This window comes from Tupaia chinensis, unplaced genomic scaffold (genome assembly GCF_000334495.1).
Source record: "Tupaia chinensis unplaced genomic scaffold, TupChi_1.0 Scaffold000056_1, whole genome shotgun sequence".
NCBI classification, from domain to species: domain Eukaryota; kingdom Metazoa; phylum Chordata; class Mammalia; order Scandentia; family Tupaiidae; genus Tupaia; species Tupaia belangeri.
Window position 1 is genome coordinate 1,531,101 of NW_006159514.1, and position 18,256 is coordinate 1,549,356.

General features: G+C 41.2%; 1 pseudogene; it reads right to left on the reverse strand.

Moving 5' to 3' along the window:
- Positions 1 to 17,958: 17,958 nt before the first annotated feature.
- The window catches only part of LOC114009842 (ubiquitin-conjugating enzyme E2 L3 pseudogene), a 670-nt pseudogene continuing 372 nt past the window's right edge, over positions 17,959 to 18,256 (reverse strand).

Sequence of the window (18,256 nt, forward strand, 5' to 3'; positions counted from 1 at the left end):
GTGGGTCAGGAGAAGGGTGGCTGGCTAGTTGTGCAGTTCTGCATCTGCTGTCATCTGAAGGCTTGTCTGAGGCTGGAGGATTTACTCCCAAGTGTCACACTCACAGGGCTGGCAAGTTGGTGCTGGCTTTTCATGGGAGGTCTCAGTTCCTTTCCACAGGGGCCTCTCCATGGAGCTGCTTGAACATCCTCACATGATGGCTAATTTCCTGCAGAGCAAGCTATCTAAGAGAGCAAGGCAGAAAATATAATGTCCTTTATGACTTAGCCTGAAAATCACACTGTCGCTTATGTTGGTCACAGACAACCCTACCTCGGTTGAGGGAGTTGACAACAAAAAGACATGAAAATGAAGAGGTAAATCACAGGACCAGCAGTTAGCGTAATGGCTATGTCACTGAACTCCCATGTAGTCGATCACGGTTCGAGTCCCAGACCCAGTGGCTTAAACTTACGCCAGGCGCGTGTGCATACATGCCCAAGATCCCGAGAGGAGAATGGAGGAGAAGGGATTGCAGCATGGCCATCACCCCTGGAGGGTGATTTCTTGCTTTCTGTCTCTCTGTCTCTCTGACAAGCACGTGCGCCCTATAGCAAAAACCTCTCCAAAAAAAAAAAAAAAAGAGGTAAATCACTGGGGCTCATCTTGAAGGCTGGCTACCACACTACCCCACTCCATGTTAATGATATAGTACATGTCTGAGTTAGGCTGAATGGGCCTCACAGATAGCACAGAACCCTAATTCCTGAATCTATCAATGTTATCTTATGCGGAAAGAGAGTCTTTGCAGATGTAACTAAAGATATTGAAATGGGAAAATTATCCTGGATGTTCTGAGTATATTCTATAATCAGAGCTTTCTTTTAAGAGAACACAATGAACAGAATCTTTGTATCCCTCCAAAATTTGTATATTGGAATTCTAGCCCCCAAAGTGATGGTGTTGGGAAGTAGAGCTTTTGGAAATAATCGTGAGGGTGTAGCTCTCACGAATGGGATTCATGTCCTTGTGAAAGGGATCCCAGAGAACTTTCTTGACTCATGTGAGAATCAGTGAGAAGATGGCAGTCTGCAATATGGAAGAAGGTCTTCACCAGAACTGGACCATGCTGGCACCCTTATGTTGGACTTCCAGCCTCCAGAACTGTGAAAAATAAATTTCTGTTGTTTATAAGCAAACCGAGCAATGCATTTGTTTGTTTGTTTTAATAGCAGCCTGGACTGAATAACAGAGAGAAGCAGAGGAAGGTTTGATTCATGCAGAGAAGATAACAAGACCACAGAGGCAGAGATTAGAGTGATGCAGCCACAAGCTAAGGAATACCAGCAGCATCAGAATTTGAAAGAGGCAGGGAATGGATTCCCTGGGAGACATCAGAGGAAATGCAGCCCTCCCGTCCCTTGATTTTGGCCCAGTGAGGCTGATTTCAGATTTATGCTCTCCAGAACGGTAAGAGAATAATTTTCTGGAGTTTTGGTTTGGTTTGGTTTTAATAATTATAAACCGTTTATTTCACTCGTGAAATGTTACTATAATGTTTTGGAAAAAGGCCTTAAGAGTCAGATTCTCCCTGATTTGAATCCCAGCTCTGCTATTTACTATCATTATAATCTTGGGTTTATTATTTTATGTTGCTTTCTTCCAAAATGCGGTTAAAAAATAGTACCTGCCTCAAGGACTATGAACCTTTTTTTTTTTTTATGTACACCATTCTACTTTCTTTTTTTTCTTTTTCTTTCATTTAATTTTTTAAATTTTTGTCAGAAGCATGTGTGCTCACTGGAGAAAGATACACAAAGAGAGAGACAGACAGAAGGAAAATGAGAATGCATTGTCCGTGGGGAATGGTCATGTTACAATCTCTTCTCCATTTCTCACTCCTTTTGTGATTTGGGACATACATGTGCACACACATGCCCAACATTGTTTCAAGTTGCAGGGTCCAGAACTCAGACTGGACAGTCAGCCATGTGGGATCCAGCTACATTAACCAGCACGCCGCCAACTGGCCTCAATTTTCTATCCTATGAATTTAACTACTTTCTGTTGTTTCAATATACCAAGTACGTGGCGCTTTGTTAGAGCAGCCATAGTAAACGAATACAGCGTTCATCCCATTTCTTTCTCTATGCCTATACAATCTTTAAAAAAAAAATTATTGTCAGAAAGTACATGCATCACAGGACCAGCAGTTAGAGTAATGGCTATGTCGCTGGACTCCCATGTGGTCAACTGTGGTTTGCATCCCGGACTCGGTGGGTTAAAACTCACGCTGGGTGCTTGTGTGTGCGTGCCCAAGATCCCGAGAGGAGAATGGAGGAGAAGGGATTGCGGCGTGGCCATCCCCCCTGGGGGATGATTTCTCGCTTTCTGTTTCTCTGTCTCTCTCTGTCTGTCTGGTGAGCGCATGCGCCCTGTAGCAAAAACCTCTTAAAAAAAAAGAAGAAAGTACATGCACCTGTCAGAGAGAGACAAAGAGACAGAGAGAGAGGGAGAAAGTACTCCATGCAGTATGGGCATACCGCAATCCCTTTCCTCCATTTTCCCATCCTGTCAGAATTTGGGACACGCATGTACACGTGTCTGGTATGTTTTCAAGTTGCTGAGGCCCGGACACAAACTACCATCAGCATGTGGGACCTAGCTCCTTTAACCACTGTGCTGTGGGGCTGCCCAACAACCTTAAATTTCTCTAAGTGTATACAGTTTTGCACCTATGCATATGTATTGAATATATTTCACTGTTTTATAAAAGTAAGACTATATTATGCACACTTTTTTCTTTTATTCACTGAACTTCTTTGTTGAATTTCCTTTCAAAATAATCATTTCATTCTTTGACTTTGGGCAAGCCTTTGTTGAAGTTCTTAGTAAACCCTCGTTAGGTATTATTATCTAAAGCATGTCCAGAGTGCTTTTCTTACAGTTTGACAGTGGTATCCTCTCAACTCTCCAAGCCCTTATGCTCAGGTTTGGGGGTGTGCTTCTCCTTCCTGCTGTTTGATTTCAAACCTTTCTCCACTTATTAGCACCTCCACCAGAGAAAATGAAAAGAGGTGAAACACTCCTCAAAAATACATCAATGAAACCAATTCTCAAAAAGGATTTTTTTAAAAAGATTCTTTTATTTAACTTTAATTAATTTATTTATTTTTAATTTGACCAGAGAGGGACAGAAAGAGAGAGAAAGAGAAAGTGAGGAAGCAAGCCTCCAGATCCAGGATTCAAACTATGGTTGGCTATATAGGAGTGCAGTGCCCTCAATCACCACGCCACCTGTCGGCCCCCAAAAAGCATTTTTTTCCTTTAAGGTTTTTGTCATAGGGCTCATGCGCTGGCTGGAGAGACACAGAGAGAGGCAAAGCGAGGAATCATTCTGAGGGGCAGATGGCCATGCAGCAATCCCTTCTCCTCCATTCTCCTTCTGGGATTTTAGGCATGCATGCACATACATCCAGTGTGAATTTCAAGCTGCGAGGTCCAGGACTCAAACTGTGGTTGGCCATATGGGAGTCCAAGACCTTAACCACCACACCACCTGCTGGCCCCTTAAAAAAACATTCTTTTCCTTTTTTGGAGAGGTTTTTGCTATAGGGCGCGTGTGCTCATCAGAAAGACAGAGAAAGACAGAGAGATAGAAAGCGAGACATCACCCCTCAGGGAGGATGGCCACGCCACAATCCCTTCTCCCCTATTCTCCTCTCGGGATCTTGGGCACGCACGCACACGCGCCCGGCGTGAGTTTAAGCCACTGGGTCCGGGACTCGAACCACGAGTCAACTACGTGGGAATCCAGTGACATAGCCATTACGCCAACTGCTGGTCCCAAGAAAACATTTGTAAACCAATTCTTTGAAAGCATTTTTTTCTTCAAGTTTTTGGGTTTTTATTTATTTCTATGAGAGTGAGAGAAGGAGCGAGAGAGAGAAATCAACCCCAACAGGGTCTCCACACTGTGATCCACACCTGTTCTCAGCTGGCCCAGGTCATAGGCACACTAATGTTCATATTCCACATACTCAGAGACGTCCCAAGGTGTGAACTCAGGACCTGCTTGTTCATGTGGGTCCAACTGCCTTTTTTTTTTTTTTTAAATAGGTTTTTGTCATAGGGCACATGCACTTGCTGGAGAGAGACAGAGAGAGGGAAAGTGAGAAATCATTCCCCCGTGGGTGCTAGCCATGCCACAATCCCTTCTCTTCCATTCTCCTCGGTGATTTTAGCCACACATGCACACGTGCCTGGCTTGCTTTTCTAACCACCTGGTCCAGGGCTTGAACCATGCTTGGTCATGTGGGAGTAGCGCCTTAACCATCATGCCACCTACTGCCCAATAATTTTTAAAATAGGGGACCAGCAGTTAGTGTAATGGCTATGTCACTAGACTCCCATGTAGTCGACCGCGGTTCGCGTCCCGGACCCGGTGGCTTAAACTCACGCCGGGCGCGTGTGCGTGCGTGCCCAAGATCCCGAGAGGAGAATGGAGGAGAAGGGATTGCGGCGTGGCCATCCCCCCTGGGGGGTGATTTCCTGCTTTCTGTCTCTCTGTCTCTCTCTGTCTGGTGAGCGCACACGCCCTATAGCAAAAATCTCTCAAAAAAAATTTTTTTTAATAGTCTTTATTTATTTATTTATTTGTTCCATTAGACCTTGTGTGCACACAATGACCATTCTTCTTCCACTTCTTTATCTCATCAGGGTCCTGGGTATGCACATGTGTTTAGTGTATTTTTCAAGCCACCAGGGCTAGAATCAAACCCTGGCTGGCTGTGTGGGATCCAGCTTCCTTTGCACAGTGCTTAACTACTGTACTAATGGGACTGACCCAAAGCAGTCATTTTTACATATTTTAAGGATTTGGGGAGAAACTTGGGTAGCTAATATTTATCAAAGTTATTTGTAGATTTGAAAGGGGGAATGTTACTTATGTCCACTCTTGCTCTTTAAATCTGGTTACTCTATTTTTACATAATTCTGGCAAAGAGAAGTCTTTCAGGAAATGTTGGAAGAATTCATTCATTCAACAAACATTTATTTAACATCTATAATGTGCCAGCAATCATGTCAGGCTCTGAATGAACAAGGAACTCACATTTTTGTTTCCTTCCCTACCAAGTGGGCCTGCTGTTCTGTAACACTGCCATTGGAAGTTAGGAAGGCAACGTGAGAAAATGGAGAATAAATGCAACCATTCTAGATGATTTTCCTTAGCCTGCCATAACAAAGAATCACAAACCGGGTGACTCAAGACAACAGAAATGTTCTTCTCACAGTTCGGCAGGTTGGAAGTCTAAAATCAAGTTGTCAGGAGGGACATGCTCCCTCTGAATCCTATAGGGGAAGCTTTTCTTGCCTTTTTCAGCTTCTAATGGTTTGCTGGTGATTTGGGGTTGTTTTGCTGGTGATTTGGGGTTGGTTTGCTGGTGATTTGGGGTTGACCTGCAACTGAAAACCTGCAAGCTCTGCCTCTGTCGTTGCATGCGTTCTCCCCGTGTCTCTGTCTTCACATAGCCATCTAATTAGAACACCACCCTTACTGGATTAGGGCCCACGCTCCAGTATGTCCTCATCCTTACCAGTTATATCTGTAATGGCCCTATTTCCAGATAAGCTCCATCTGAGGTACTGGGGACTAGGCGTTCAATATATCTTTTTTTTTGAGGGGGTGTTTTGGGGGTGACACAATTCAATCCATAACAGGTTCTAATTTTTGTTTTAACTTTGCTGGGGTGGGGGTGTATGCACTTGCCACAGGGAGAGGGAAAGTGAGAAAGCATCCTCCATGGAGAGTCATCATGCTACAGTCTCTTCTCCGCTTCTGGGATTTGGAGCTTTGTACGCACATGTGTCTGGCATGTTTTTCTAGCTACTGGGTGTGGACTTGAGTTGTGCAGTCAGCCATGTGGGATCCAGCTGACTTAAGTGCCACACCACCAGCTGGCCTGAGGAGTTGAATAAAACATGGCTTTAAGTCATTTAGATGTTGTTGTTCTCTTTTGTAAGGGATAAAAAAAAAAGACTGGCCCCTAGCCGGTTGCAAGAGCTGGATCCAATTTGGCCAACCGTAGTTCAAATCCCAGTCCTGGCAGCTTGGAAAACACACCAGGCAAGTGTCTGTGTGTGTGTGTGTGTGTGTGTGTGTGTGTGTGTGTGTGTGTCCAAAATACAATAAGAAGAAATAGAGGAAAAGAGATGGCAGTGGAAAAGAGATGTTTCATTGGAAGGTTCTCTCTCTCTCTCTCGTCTCTGGTGAGCAGACAGCCCTTTGGCAATTAAAAATTAATTGTTCTAACTAATTAAAGGCAGCGTAATGGTTAGTGTGCAACTCTGGGATCAGAATTTGTTTGAATTTTGTCTTTACCTTTTACTAACTGGTGTGATCTTGGGCAGGTTAGTTCTTTTCTTAAAAAAATTTTTTTAATGTATTTATTTTACTTTATTTATGATGATTATTATTTTTTAACTTGCTACAGGGCATGCATGCTCACCAGAGAAAAACAGAGAGAAAGCAAGAGAGGGAAAGTGAGAAAATAAGTCACCAGGTCTGGAACTCAGCCATTTTTGGGAAGTCCAGCTCCTTAACCATCATGCCACCTGCTGGCCCCAAGTTAATTAATTCTTTTTTCTCAGTTTCCTTGTCTATAAAATTGAGATAAATAATAGTACTTATGGGACTATTGCAAGGATTACATTGAGTAATACCAAGTCCTTGGAATAATATCTGGCACTTAGAAATTTTGATATATGTTAGCTGATTTTATTAAAAGTAACTTACCTGGGTCAGCCAGTGGTCCAGTGGTGTGGTAACTTGGGTGGCTAGGTCTCACATAACCAAATGGGCAGTTCAAGTCCTGGACCTGGCAATTTGAAAAAAACAGAACAGGGGACCAGCAGGTGGCATGGTGGTTAACGTGCTGGACATGGCCGGCATGATTCAAGTCCAAGAACTGGTGGCTTGCTTTCTCACTTTCCCTCTCTCTCTCTCTCTGTGTGTGTATCTCTCTGGTCAAATTAAAGTAAATGAGTGAATAAATTAAAAACAAAACAAAACAAAACAAAACACCACCAGGCATGTGTGTAAGCGTACCTAAAATCCCAAGAGGAGAATGGAAGAAAAGGGATTACAGTGTCATCATTTCCTCCTCCACCAGAGAATGTTTTCTCACTTTTTTGCTTTGTCTCTCTGGCAAGAGCACATACCCTATAGCAAATTAAATAAATAAATAAATAAATAAATAAATAAAAGTGACTAACCATAAGCTGATTAATATTGTAATCAGTTCTGATTAGAAAGAGGTGATGATAGGTGTATTTTTTTTTTCCAAAAAAAATAATCCTCAATATTTCCCTGGTGTGCACGTACCCCTTGCAGCCTCTTTCTGAAATTAGACGTGGAGCGAGAAGAGCTGCCCACAGTTCTTCCTACAGCATGTGCTGCTGTATTGCCTTCCTCGGCCTCCGACACACTAGAAAACCCATAGACTTCCAAATCCCCGAAGCCACCAGAGAACTCTTTCTTCTTTCTAGCTCCTGATAAACAATTGGTTGAAATATTTTCACAGAAAACACATCACTATTAGGAAAGTCTGTCTATCTATCTATATTTTAAAGCCTACATATATAAAATTTTCATTTTCTTTGGTTCCTGTTGATTTTTGACTTAAAATGACCTGTAGGCTCGACCAGAGTAAGATCAAGACATCACTGTGCTTGTCTTGGCCACTTTTCAAAGCAAATTTGCTCTGTTTGGAACGACCTCCTTTCAGTCACAAAAGAGCCAGAAGTTAGATTTGATCCCCTTAGAGACATCACTGAGGGAAAATAGAAGATTCTCATTGCAACTGACAAGACTTGGAGAACACTCCATTCTGTACTCATACAGGAAACAGGACCCGATGTGTCAGCCTTGTTTCCTGTGAAACCGAGGGTTGGAGTCTGGAGACAGGTGGAGTGGAAGGGTGGGATTAAGGGATACCAAAAAAGAGTTGAAAGAGGATCTGATTGCAGAGGGAATCAAGCTTCAAGTTCTGAATCAATGCCCATTGTCTTGCCCCAGTGAAACATCACAGGATTTTTTTATGGCCCTTGAGGGGTGACTAATTCAGGAGTTGAACCAAAGTGTAGAAAGTAATTTGTTAGAAGTAATAAGAATACAGTTTGTTACTGGTCATTTCCTAAATCCCAATGGCTTCAAAGTTCTTATCATCTAGTGGTTCTCAAAGTACGATTCTGGCACCAGCAGTGTCTCTGTCACCTGGGAACTTAGTAGAAATACAAAGTTTCAAGCCCCACTCTGACTTACTAAATCAGAAAGTGTATGTGGGGCCCGGGAACCTGTCGTTAACAAACCCTCGAGGTGATTCCGATGCCTCCTCTAGTCTGAGAAGCACTGTTACAACGCCTCCATGTAGCTTGCCTGGTGTTCAGGTGCTTTAATGTATGAAAACTGCTTGATCAAGGCAGAGTCAGAAGGTGAAGTTGTCTTCAACTACCAATAGTACCCGGGGGGTGGGGCACAGAGAGCTTTGCCTGTGCACGTGTCATCCTCCGGTGTCCCACTAGGACAAGGTGGGCAATCAGCGACCTCATCTAGACCTCATTCTACAGATAAGGAAGCTGAGGTGCAGGGAGTTACGTGACGGAGCCGAGCCATGTGAACTCGCAGATGCAGAGCAGATGCAAGGTGCACCTTGGCCCAGATATGGCAGATATGGAAGATGATGGGGCTGCCTAGCAGTGTGATCCAAACCTCATCTCCAGAGAGATGTGGCCCAGGAGGCCCTGTAGTCTAGTGGAGCCCAGACCTGGAATTCACCAATTTGCAAAGCCTTTTAGAGACATAAAAGAAATGAAAGTAAGCAAAACCTTTTTATTTTGGTGAGAGGGACAATTTACAAAGTAAATGTCCATAATTTTATACCATAATTTCAAAAAAGAAATGACTTTTTTTTAACACCAAAATACTAGAAATCATTTTATGGTAAAAGATAGGATTGTTTTGCTTGTTTGTTTTATTGCCAGAGGGCATACATGCTCACCAGAGAAGGGGAGAGAGAGAGACTCCTAATGGGGTGTGGTCATGCCACAATTCTTTTTCTTCCATATCTTCCCCCTTTGGGGATTTTAGGCACATACATGTACACATGCCTGGGTGTTTTTCAAGCTGCCGGGGCTGGGATTTGAACTGTGGTTGTCTATGTAGGATCCAGATCCCATTGCAGAGCACTTAACCTTTACACTGTGGGGCCAGCCCAGGTTTTTTTTTTGTTTTTTTGCATATATCAAAAAAAATTAACTTTATGTTTTCACGAAAAGCTGTTGCTGGGCCCGCAGATGGCACCGAGGTTAAGGTGGCTGGATTCTACATGCAGACTGCGTGGTTTGAGTTCCTGACCTAGCAGCTTGAAAATCACACCAGGCGCATGTACGTGTGTGCATGCCCAAAATTCCCAAGGGGGAAATAGAGGAGAAGGGAGTGCCGTGTGGCCATCCCCACTGGGCCGGCAGGCAGGTTCTCACTTTCCCCTTCTCTGTCTCTATCCAGTGAACACACACACCCTAAAGCAAAACTTTTTTAAAAAAAAGCTTTTGCTGTGCATTTTTCTCTTGTTTCCCTGCAGAGCAGTAAAACTTTGAGAACAATCATCCAAGACTCACATGTCCTGCATTATACCGGTGATTCCCAGGGCCTCCACTGCCGACCTTACCCCGCAAGCAGCCATCACCAAGTAGACGTTTGACAAATGTTCTTTGATGATAAAAATGAAGAGGACAAAATGGATTCATAACATTTTTTACAGTTAGGAAAGTACATGCTAGAGGTAGAGAGGACTGGGGCTGCTTTTCCAAGGTCACACAACCAGTTATAAAAGAGTTGGTGCTGGAATTGAACTCTTCTATCTCCTGGTTCTGAATCCTTCTCCCTTAGACCACACTGACATTAATAAAGTCTGATAGGATGTCTCTTATTTGTTTGGGGAGGTGAGGGATGAGTTTATTCACCCAGGAAAGAAAGAATAAAATCAAATGTCTGGAACTATTACCAGGTGTAAACATAACATTAACCTAAAACACGTTGGGAAATTTAGGGGTGTCAGGTTCAAGTGGCAAATAGGCAGTGTAAAGGCATATGGAGGGGCCAGCAGTTGACATGGTGGTTAGGGTGTTGGATTCCCACATGGCTCACTGTGGTTTGAGTCCCAGACCTGGCAGCTTACTTTCTCACTTCTCTTTCTGTGTCTCTCTGGTGAGTATACATGCCCTGTCACAAATTAAGAAATAATAATTTAAAAATAAAATTAAATAATTCTTTTTTAAAAAAAAAGGCACATGGGGCTGGGAGGGGTGAGGATTTGCATGATAAAGCAAACCTGCCAGAGAGACCAGGCTGCACTCAGGCAGATGCTAACTGATTTCTGGAGTTCCAAGCTGGCAAGTCTTGTGAGGCTGTCTGTAAATTGAGAGGAAAAGAAGATGAATGTTCTTTTAACTCAGGTATCACTGGACCTGTTTACAATGTAGAATACTAGACTGAGAATGGACAGGAAAGTAACATCAAAAAATTAAACTGCAGCGTGCCTATCAATGAAGCAGCTTTCTATATTGTATTTCTGGTGTACTAAAATGTGGGGTAACCACACTGTGGCATCTTAGACATCGTAGATGAGTTTATGCAAGAAAAGGAAGTGCATTTACCATGACAAACTGAAATAACTCATGGTGATAAACAAAAGGTTTCCTACCATCAAAATCTGTTATAGAAAGTGAGTCAGTAAAAGTAAGTAATAAAAGAATGCTTGTTTAAATTTTCGGTGCACGAAAGGCTTCACAGCAATGTAAACTGTGTTACAGGCACTGACAACCTCGAAGATTCATGTGCTCTGAATGGTTGAGCATCTGTCTTTAGAGCACTTTTAGTTTCGAAGAAAGTAACATGGGGCAGGAAGTAGAGAAATCAAGCAGAAGTAAGGTTTTCATGTGCCAAAAGGATGTCGCGGCAAAGATCTTTCAAGATAATGTGGAGTATCTAAGAAGTGCCTTTTGGGCTGGCTGCTCCACCATGACGGCTGCTACACCCGGCTGTATGCACCTGAATAAAGTCACTTTCTCTCAGCCTCCTTGATACACTGATGGGCAACTGCAACTTCCTTTCAGTGGTAACTGCCAGAGAAGCCTACTTTCTGTTAGCAGGTCCTGGCTTCCCTCTTAACATTTCACGCATCCTCAGTGAGTTAACTTTGCCCTGATTTATTTTAGCCGGCAAGTTCTCCCTTGTAAATCGCCCTAGTTTAGTCTCTAGGTGGTTCAGCTATAAAGACATTGAATACAATGCAAAAAACCTTCATCATCTATTGAGTCTCTGAACTTTAAGACTAGGAGTTGGTTTGCACAGGGAAATTGTTTTTGTTTACTGTGTCGTCAGTCTATTGGATGTGCTAATTATGGAGATTTCTCTGGTTGTTTCTGGGTTTGAAATTCATGTTTTTCTGAAATACTTGCCTAGGTTTGCTCTCAGGAAGAACTATTGGGTTGTTGGAAAAGTCATGATGTGTTTTCCTATGCAAAAATGTGTCGTGACTCTCCCCATGATCCAATACATTAAGACTGAAAAAATAGAGCAAGGAGAAAGAGGCCTACAAATGGGAAAGCAAGAGTGGTGGAGGGCTGGGCTGGTAGCCTAGGAGTTAAGGGAGCCGGATCCCAAATGGCTGACCATGGCTTGCATCCTGGCCTTCATAGCTTGGGAAATATGCTGAATGTGTATGCACGTACACCTAAATCTGGATCAGATGGAAAAATCGAGAAGAAATTGAGCTGTGACCATGCCCGACTGAGAGGTACTTTGTCCCCCTTTCTCTGTCTCTCAGGCAAGTGCAAGTGCCCTCTGGCAATTAAAGAAGAAAGAAGACAGAGTGGTAGAGAGTAACCCTGGCTATAAAGGGACCGGTACTGACAGGAAAGGTGCAGGAGGCATTCTAACCCATTCCTCCTTTGGGGGTCACTATAACTCATGCCTTGGTCCCCACATCCTAATTCAGCTCTCTTCTTCTAGACATCATCAGCTGGTTCACTGCTCCTGGCATCATGACATGCAAAACAAAAACAGGAGTAACAACCTTATTTTAACCTAAGGAAATGTAAAGAAATGCAAATGAATATGTGATTGATAACATCAAAAAAATCTTTTTAAATTCAGAATCCACACAAGAGACTGAAGAGAATAAAAGAGATGGAGAGGGAGCAGAGAGAGAAACCCCCTAAGCAGAGTCTGGTCACACTGAATTCTCTTCCTCCAGTCTTCCAGCTCCTTGGGATCTTGGGCACATGTATATGTGTCAAAAGCATTTCAGGGCAACCAAGCTGAGATCCGAATCTGTGGACAGCCATGTGGCTTCCAGCTCTGTAGTCCAGTACTCTAAGGGCTGCATCGCCTATACTGAGTTTGATACCATATTTTGACTTACCTAATTAGCTGGCAGAAGGTATGAAACAGGCATTCGTATATATCACTGATGGTATAAGCTCCTGGAAATTTCAAGAATGTGTATAGTCATGTGCCACAGAAAGGCGTTTTGGTCTACAACAGAGCGATCCAAAGGTACTCCCGTAAGATTATACCACACAGCCTAGTGTGTAGTAGGCTGTACCATCGAGGTTTGTTTAAGTGCACTCCTAAGGCCACACTTGCAAATACAGTACCATTATGTAGTACTGGGAGCTAGGGTTTCAATAAACAGACTTACAAAATGACATTTTACTGTTATTCTATTTTTACAAAATTATACCAAAGAAATAAATAGAATTCCTTCAGTTGTAGGATTGTACATTACTTTCTTATAACCTGTTTTTCTTACCCATTAAATGTTTCAAACATTTCTCTAAGTTTTTAAACACCTACAACAAGTACTTTAATTGCTATTAATATTTAGCGTGTTATCATATAGACATATAATGATTTATTTCACAGTTCCATTTTTAATTTTTTAAATAAGAAAAATATTTGTATAGTTCAAAATCAAAGTAGTATAAAAAGATAAAGATTGAGAAGTCTCGCTCCAATCCCACCCATGTTCCTCCTAGGTAACCTCTCATTAGTTTCTTGTATATTTTTCCAATATTTTCTTATGCAAATATACAATATGTTCATATTTCTCCTACTTTCTTACACAATAAGGGAAACACTCTTTACATTGTTTTGCACCTTTCTTTGAAAAGCAGCCTATTTCTGGGGTTTCTCCATTATCAGCAGAGTAAAAGCTTCTTCATTTTCTCCTACAGCCACAAAATATACAATTATGTGGCTGAACCAGTTTAACCAGTATCTTCCATACAAGGTTGTTTCTAATCTTTTTCTATTACAAACAGAGGAGAAAAGAATAAACTCATACGTATGTCATTTCCTACAAGTACAGGTGTATTGCCAAGATAAATTCCCAGGAGTGGGATTGCTGAGTCAAGATGCATTCGTAATTTTGAAAGGCTCTGCCCAGGTTGCCCTGCATAGAGATTGCATCATTTTGCTATACCTCTCACAGCGAGCAGTGACTAATTCTCTTTCTTTCTCTTTGTAAGAGACAGGATCTTGCTATGCTGTTCAGCTGGCCTCAAACTTAGGATCATCCTGCCTCAGACTCCCAGTGACTAATTCTTTATAATTTCCCCAAAAGAACAGCTGTCAATTTTGGAATATTAATCAAATATCAGTTCCTCATTGTTAACATTTAAGCTGTTTCCACTTTTGCTACAGTTAGCAACACTGAATTTAATACCCTTGCAGCTACCACCACTCATATTTTAATTATTTCCTTAAAATAAGTTTCTCCAAGTTGTATTATTCCAGAAGTAAACATTTTTAGGGCTTTTGATCTGTACTGTTTGGGGAATTTTTGATATCCCAGGGGTTTTTAAGAATAGAGAAGAGCATTTTCCACTCCTGTAACGTAATTAATGCTCTAAATTTATGTAACTAATAAACGAAACTCAGAAAATCAGTTTCCTTAAGCCTTTAAACATTGATTTGAAACTTAATTAATTAAAATCCCTCCCATCATTTAAAATTTAATTATAAATTTAACATGAAGGATTATTTAGAATATTTCAAATACCTTAAACAACAATGAGAATAAAACTTAAACTTACTATTTAAAAATAGCAATACCATGAGTTCAAGACATTAAAGAAGATGATCTCTATACTTGGTCTTATATAGTTTTTAAATTACAGTAATACTAATTTTTCTATTTTCTCAGGATTACAGTCATTTTGCCAGAACTGAAAGTTAAGGAAAAAAAAAAAAAGAAAAGACCAGACTTGTACTTATCTCTCTGAAGGTGATTCAAATCTAAATCATCACTTATCATTCTAGGTCTTTCTCCCTTTTTTAAAACAGACTTTATTTTTTAGAGCAGTTTTAGGCTGACAGCGAAATTGAGCAGAAAGTACAGAGCATCCTGTGTACTCCTACGCCCACACATTCGTAGCATCCCCCATTACCAACATCCAAACCAGGCTTCCGTTCCATACAGCCAATGAGCTACGCTGCCCCATGATGCTCACTCCAAGTCCGTCGTTTACATTAGGGCTTGCTCTTGCTGTTGCACATCCTACACATTCAGACAAACACAACAACATGGACCCGCCATCAAGGGAGCATGCAGAGTAGTTTCACTATCCTAAAAATCTTCCGTGTTTACCTATTTTTCTCTCCTTCCCACCTGATGGCCTGACTGACCCTTTACTGTCTCCGTAGTTTTGCCTTTTCCAGAATGATGAATAGCTGAAATCATGTAGTATGTAGCCTTTTCAGTTCACTTAGTAATGAGTTTTAGTTTCCTCTCTATCTCTTTATGGCTTGATAGCTCAATTTCTCTTTAATTCTGAATAATACTCCAGTGTAGGGTGTCCCAGTTTACTTATTCATTCACCTACTACAGCTTGGCTTCTTCCAAGTTTTGGAAATTATGAATAAAGCTGCTATAAACATCCCTGTGCAGGTTTTGGTGTGGACACAAGTTTTCAGTTCATTTGGATAAATACCTAGGAGTATGATTACCGGGTCATATGGGAAGAGAGTGTGTAATTTTGTGAGAGACTGCCAAACTGTCTTTTTTTTTTTTTTTTGGAGAGGTTTTTGCTACAGGGTGCATGCACTTGCCAGAGAGAGACAGAGAGACAGAAAGCAAGAAATCACCCCCCAGGAGGGATGGTCACGCCCCTATCCCTTCTCCTATATTCTTCTCTTGGGATCTTGGGCACGCATGCACACACACTCGGCGTGAGTTTAAGCAACTGGGTCCAGGACTTAAACCACAGTCGACTACATGGGAGTTCAGCGACATAGCCATTACACTAACTTGCTGGTACCCCAAACCGTCTTTCGAAGTGGCTTTTCCATTTTTGCATTCTCAAGGATTGCGAGTTCCTTTTGCTCCAAATCCTCTCCAGTATTCGTTGTTGTCAGCGTGTTGGATTTTGGCCATTCTAACAGGTATGTAGTGGTTTCTCATTCTTGTTATCATGTGCAGTTTCCAAATTACGTAAGATGTTGAACTTCTTTTCATATGTTTATTTTCCAACCCCTTTGTAAGGTAGGCCCCTTTTAGTAGTAAATTTTACTCATGGCAATAGACTTTTCATGTTAACATTTTTATTTTCTTGTGAGTTGGTCTCTTTTCCTGAAATGCTGTATTCTTTTTGGTTTGCTTGGTAAGCATTACATAAACCAGTATCATGTCTCCATTAAATATTGACATAGTCTTCCAGCTCTGTTGGAACTTATGTAAGCCTTACTAAGCCCTAGAAGTAATAGACCCTTTAAAGGTTTCATCTCCATGGAGACAAGGGATAAAGATTGTACTGTCCGCCTCTCTCTTTAGCACATTGGCTAATCCATCATCTTTCTACCCTCTCCCTCATTCCTCCTATCCTTGATAAAGTTTCTACTTTTTCGCATGACAATTTGACTCTTTCAGGGTTCCATGACTTCTTTTTTCCCTTTCCTAATCAAATAGACAAAAATGCATGCCATCTTTTATCAAATATGAGATACTCTTGATTGTCAGTTGCTTCATTATTTTATGTACTTCTAAGAAAAAAAATGGCACTATGACAATACCTTAACAATAGTCTTGCACAACTTAGAAGTCTGTCAAATGTGCCTCTCTTTGTTCGGAAATTTTGTTGGTCTATTGTGAGAGATTTGGCAATTTTTCCTATCTTCGGTTATATTTCTTGATGTGCAATAAGAATCTTTGTACATGTATTTGTACAGTAACAAAATATTACATAACTATCTGCTTGTGGGTATCTTCATTTTTCAGATCTCCTAAAGTACTTGGTTGTTGCATTGGAAAGATATATTGAAAATATTTTCTTATTCTTCCAAAGATGAAGATTAGCTTTACCAATAAGAAATGCACATTCCGGGAGCAGCAGTTAGTGTAATGACTGTGTCGCTGGACTTCCATGTAGTCGACTGCAGTTCAAGTCCTGGACCCAGTAGTTTAAACTCATGCCAGGTGTGTGTGTGTACGTGCCCAAGATCCCAAGAGGAGAATGGAGGAGAAGTGATTGTGGTGTGGCCATCCCTCTTGGGGGGTGATTTCTTGCTTTCTGTCTCTCTGTCTTTCTGTCTTTCTGGTGAGCACCCCCACCCTATAGTAAAAACCTCTCCAAAAAAAAAAAAGAAAAAAGAAAGAAAGAAAGAAATGTACATTCCACTACTATAGAATACAGAACAGTGCATACAATACTTTATTTCATTACCAAAATTTACAGAGGATTTTTTTCTGTTTGTTTAGTTTTTGCTATAAGGCACATGCACTTGCTGAAGAGAGACAGAAAATGAGAAATCACCCCCCCTAAAGGGGATAGTTATGTTTCAATTCCCTTCTCTCCATTCTCCTCTCAGGATTTGGGGCACAAATGCACTCAGCTTGATTTTCAAGCCTCCGGATCCGGGACTCAAACCACAGAGTCGGCCATGTGAGATCCAACTTCCTTAACCTCCATACCACCTACTGGCCCCAAAGGATTTTTTTTATTTACAGATATCAAATAATAGTTAAATGCAACCTGTGAAATACCAAAAATGCACATCATTCAACTTAAATTAATAGATATGAACAACTTATCATGTGAGAACATGCGGCGCTCCACCAATAGCAATTAAAAGGCCATCCATCCATTAAGAAGTACTTTAATGTTGGAGAGTAAAATGTAAAGAAAAAAAGAAGTTGTCTTAGAATCAATAAGTATTATTGTCTCTTTTTTTTTTCTTTGTCAGAAGACAAATGTACTCTCAAGGAAGGCAGAGAGGAAGAGAGAGGAGTACCCTATGGAGGCATGGTCATGTCAAAATCCTTTCTTTTCTATTTATCAGGATTTTGGGCAAGTGCACATACATGCCTTGTGTGTTTTTTGAACTGTTGTCAGCTGCATGGGATCTGACTCCTTTAATTGTTGTGCTATGGAGCCAGCCCAGTTGTCTAATGTTTAGTAGAGGATACATAGAATACCCATGAATGTCAACATTTTTGTATTTACTAAAAATACCTCTGGATCAGCAATTATTACCAGATGGTGTAATAATTGCATTGCCCGTCTCCCATATAGTCAATTATGGTTTGAAACCTGGACCCAGTGATGTAAAACTCATGCTGGGTGCATGTGCATGTGTGCCCAAAATCCTAAGAGGAGAATGGAGAAGGGATTGCAGCAAGGCCATTTCCCTGGGGGATGATTTCTCACTTTCTGTTTCTGTCTCTCTGGAAAGCACACATGCCATATAGCAAAAATCTCTATTAAAAAAAGAAAAAAAACTCTAAAAATCAAAAATATTCTGTTGTCTTCATCCTTATTTAGCATCACAATCACTATTTTCTTTTTATGCAATAAATTTATTTTTTAAAGAATTATTTATTTAATTTTATTTGTTATTATTATTATTATTTTTAGAACATCTTAAATTTTTAATCCTTTCTTTACAGGTTACCTAGACCACTTTTGATTAAGAAAACTGTAGAAAGTTAGTAACTGCCACAAGCGAACGCCAGGCGGTGTCCCGTGCCAGTTTTCCACAGAGTCCTGCTTTGCAGGGTGTCTGATGCACTGCTCGGGGTCTCTGCTCACACTTGCTGGGATCAATCGTGGCAGATTTTAGTCCACAGGTCGCTTTTCCCCACATTTCTTTGTAAACTCTTCAGCGTTCTTACAGAATTTTTTACGGTCCTTAGAGTATTCTTCAGCTAGGTCAGCC